The sequence below is a fragment of the Suncus etruscus genome, chromosome 9 (assembly GCF_024139225.1).
Source record: "Suncus etruscus isolate mSunEtr1 chromosome 9, mSunEtr1.pri.cur, whole genome shotgun sequence".
In the NCBI taxonomy this organism is placed as follows: domain Eukaryota; kingdom Metazoa; phylum Chordata; class Mammalia; order Eulipotyphla; family Soricidae; genus Suncus; species Suncus etruscus.
Genome location: NC_064856.1, coordinates 92,350,786 through 92,355,429, shown reverse-complemented (window position 1 = coordinate 92,355,429; position 4,644 = coordinate 92,350,786). Strand labels below are relative to the sequence as shown.

The 4,644-nt window shown below is 35.8% G+C and overlaps 1 non-coding gene across 1 annotated transcript; it reads right to left on the bottom strand.

Annotated features, from left to right (window-relative positions):
• Positions 1 to 1,710: 1,710 nt before the first annotated feature.
• On the bottom strand, positions 1,711 to 1,843 carry LOC126019393 (small nucleolar RNA SNORA51). The gene has a single exon (XR_007499115.1). It is a non-coding gene; the product is annotated as a small nucleolar RNA SNORA51 (small nucleolar RNA).
• Positions 1,844 to 4,644: the final 2,801 nt, after the last annotated feature.

Below are 4,644 nucleotides of genomic sequence, written 5' to 3'. Positions count from 1 at the left end.
TGTCCATTAATACTATTGGTGTATAGAAAGGCCATTGAATTTTGTGTGTTAATTTTGTAGCCTGCCACCTTGATATATGAGTTTATTGTTTCTAGAAGCTTTTTGGTAGAGTCCTTAGGGTTTTCTAAGTAGAGTATCATATCATCTGCAAACAGTGAGAGCTTGACTTCTTCCTTTCCTATCTGGATTTCCTTGATATATTTTTCTTGCCTAATAGTTATAGTGAGTACTTCCAGTGCTATGTTGAATAGGAGTGGTGAGAGGGGACAGCCTTGTCTTGTGCCAGAATTTAGAGGAAAGGCTTTTAGTTTTTTTCCGTTAAGGATAATATTTGCCACTGGCTTGTGGTAGATGGTCTTATCTATATTGAGAAAGGTTCCTTTCATTCCCATCTTGCTGAGAGTTTTGATCAAGAATGGGTGTTGGACCTTATCAAATGCTTTCTCTGTATCTATTGATATGATCATGTGTTTTTTATTTTTCTTGTTGTTGATGTTGTGTATGATGTTGATAGATTTATGGATGTTAAACCATACTTGCATTCCTGGGATGAAACCTACTTGATCATAGTGAATGATCTTCTTAATGAGGCATTGAATCTTATTTGCCAGGATTTTGTTGAGGATCTTTGCATATGCATTTATCAGCGATATTGGTCTGTAATTTTCTTTTCTCATAGCATCTCTCTCTTGTTTAGGTACCAAGTTGATGTTGACTTCATAAAAGCTATTTGGAAGTGTTTCCGTTTTTCAATTTTATGTAAGAATCTTGCCAGGATTGGTAGTAGTTCCTCTTGAAAAGTTTGAAAGAATTCATTAGTGAATCCATTTGGGCCTGGGCTTTTGATTTTGGGCAGTTATTTGATTACTGTTTTAATTTCATCAATAGTGATGGGGATGTTTAGATATGCTACATCCTCTTCATTCAACTGTGGACGATTATATGAATTTATCCATTTCTTCCAGATTTTCATTTTTAGTGGTATAGAGTTTTCAAAGTAGGTTCTTTTCACATTTAGTAAATAATTAAAAATAAGTTACCATTACTTTATAATTTTTAAAAATGTATTTGGTTGGGGGGGCACAGACAGCAGCATTTAAAGATTGCTTGTAGCTCTGAACTCAGGAACCACTTCATATGGGATCAGGGACTTTATGGGATGCTGGGGATTGAACCCAAGTTTGGTCACATACAAAACAAATACTATCCCACTGTGCTATCACAGCCCCTAGATTTTAGGTTTTATTAGGGAGATGGGGCCACACTTGGTGGTGCTGAGGGGCTATTACTATGAATCTATCTTCTGGTGTGACCCTTAGCTATGCCAATGAACTATAGGGAGATTCAAAATTGAATACAGGGGATATAAGGCAAGTGCCTGTACTATTTTTTGACACAAACCCTGATTCTTAGGGGTTGGTGCAATGGCACAGCTATAGGGCATTTGCCTTGCATGCCGCTGACTCAGGACTCACCTCAATTCAACCTCCCCTGCCTCCCCCGCCCCCTCTCTCCCTCCCCTAAGCCAGGAGCTATTTCTGAGCACACAGCCAGGAGTAACCCCTGAGTGTCACTGTGTGTGGCCCAAAAATAAAACAAAATTTGATTCTTATTAAGGCATTGGCAATTAGAAGTAGTGATGACTATATCTGGATAGCAGAAACTTGTCTACCAAAATAAATTTTATATTTCTGGTCAGCCTTCTTTTTTTTTTGTCCCTCAATTCACAATACAGAAAAGGCAAAGGGCCTGTGTTGAGGAGTATATGGGGTGTATTTACTGTATCTCTTCTTTCTATACAGTCAGTGTAAAGAACACAGCCTGTGGTAAGAATTGTGAGGCCTTATCTTTTCTTTTTTTTTTGATTCATATATATATATGAATCAAATTCATTCAGTCACATTTTGTTATGATAGTTCTCAGTATAATTATTTCTTTGACTGCACTAAACAATCCCTGTGGTGAGCTTCATGTCAGGTGCTGGACCCTCCAATCCTCCTCTATTTTGTCTCTGAGAATCATTACACAAATGTTATTCATTTTTCTCAAAACCCATAAATGAGGGTGACCATTCTGTGTTTATCTCTCTCCCTCTGACTTATTTCACTCAGCATAATAGATTCCATATACATCCATGCATAGGAAAATTTCATGACTTCATCTCTTCTGATGGCTGCATAATATTCCATTGTGTATATGTACCATAGTTTCTTTAACCATTCATCTATTGAAGGGCATCTAGGCTGTTTCCAGAGTCTGGCTATTGTAAATAACACTGCTATGAATATAGGTGTGAGAAAGGGATTTTTGTATTTGTATTTTGGTGTTCCTCGGATATATCCCTAGGAGTGATATAGCTGGATCGTATGGAAGCTCAACTTCCAGTTTTTGGAGAAATCTCCATATCGCTTTCCACAAAGGTTGTACCAGACGGCATTCTCACCAGCAGTGAATAGGAGTTCCTTTCTCTCCACATCCCTGCCAGCACTGCTTGTTCTCATTTTTTCTGATGTGTGCCAATCTCTGTGGCGTGAAATGGTACCTCATAGTTGTTTTGATTTGCATCTTCCTGATGATTAGTGATATGGAGCCTTTTTTCATGTGCCTTTTAGCCATTTGTATTTCTTCTTTGTCAGCCTTCCTGTCAACTTTCATTTTGGTTTGTTATTGTGTTCTATAAATTCTTTATATTTTCTAGGATTAATCTCTTGTCAGTCATATGTTATATTAATTTATTCTTCTAGTCAGCGAATTGCCTTTGCATTTTTGTAATGTTTTCTTTCACCAAATAAAAGATTCTTAGTTTAATATAACCCTATTTATTTATATATTTATTTATTCTTTTTTGTTGGAGCTGATTTTCCAAAGAAATTCCTTTCATTAATGTCTATGAGTGTTTTTGTGGTTTCAGCTTTTATTTAATTTTTGTGCCAAGCAGGGTTGAGTGCCAAAAATTGATCTAGATTCTTTCATTTTTTTTGTTTGTTTGTTTTGGGACACACTAGATTGTCCTCAGTATTTACTCCTGGGTCTGCACTTTAGAATCACTCCTGGCAGGTTCAGGGGACCACATGGGGATCAAACTTAGGTTGGCTAAGGCCTTACCTATTGCACTGTCACTTTAGTCCCTAAAATCTTTCTTTCCCTGTGTCTTCAAGTTTCTCAACACCATTTGTTAAAGAGACTTTATTTCTTCATTGTATGGTTTTGACTACTTTTTTATAAATCAAGTATCCCTCTATGATTGGGTTTATTTCTGGGTTCTTTGTTTCATATTATGTGACGTTTGTTTTTGTTCTAATATCACACTGATTTGTAGCTTTATAGTATAGTTTGAGTCAGAGTGACATATCTCCAGTCCCCGCCCCCCTTTTTTAACTTTACAACTGTGATTTTTAATAAGGATTACACCAGTCTGGGAACTGCTTAGGTAAGAATTTTATTTTAGTAAGATATATTGTTCCATCCCATGAACACAGGATGCCTTTGCTTCTTTTGACAGTTTCTTATCATTGTCAGGGTATATGTCTTTTTCTTTTGTTAAATGTGCTCTTCAGTGTTTATTTTTCATACGACAGTAAATACCCAGATTTTCTTAATTTCTATTTTTCCAATTTATTGTTTTAATATAAAATATATATAACCACTATGGTTTTTTCTTAAGAATATTCATTGAGGGGTGTAGCAATACTAATGCATGTAATGCATTTGCTTGGCAGATGGTCTACTTGAATTTGATTCTTGGGATTTCATATAGTCCCTTAATTTTACCTGGAACAATTCTTAGTAAAGACCTAAAAATAACTCCTGAGCACCTCTGGCTCACCTCTGGCTGTGGTCCCAAAACTAAACCAAAACAAAAGAAAATAAAAACAAGAATATTCATTGATGATGATAATCTATTTAACAGATTTTGTTTGTTTGTTTGTTTTAGGGCCACACCTGGTGATGCTCAGTGGCTACTCCTGGCTTTGCGCTCAGAAATTGCTCCTGGCTTAGGGGACCATATGGGACACCGGATATGGAACAGATCCCTATTTAACAGATATTCTTGCGTCTTTACATTCTTGTTCTAATTCTCTACACTAACTTTTTAGGCAATGAGTTTATGAGGTATAGTTAAATAGAGCTGATAGTTGAACAAAGGACTTCAGTTTGTGTAGGAAAAGTGACCTTAAATTTTGGCAGATAAAACAATGATTTAACCAAACTAGAAATCAGTTTTGTGCCAAAGAGATTAATGTCAAGATTCACCTCATTCTAGGGAGGATTTCAGACTTGACAAAACTATCCTTAGGGATAATACATTATAGAATTAATTATTTTTAAATTAGCGTAAACATAAATAGTAACAGCTTTGTAATTACTTCACAATTTCAAATGTGATGTTGCCGTAAATTGAATTTGCTGGATTCTGTTAAAATCCTCAACCAGGTGTGGAGAAAGGAAAGCTTGTTGTCCTACTAACAAAAGCTTTTCTTTCATCTTTAACCCTAGGAGTTTTGTCTCTGTTCTGTAATTTACCAACGTCAATGAAAATCCTCACTGGATCATTTCATTATGTGAATAGCTTAGTAAATATAGTTCCCTAGGGCTCTTATTTCTTTTATCATCATTGAAAACTTTGATTTTTAAAACATGATA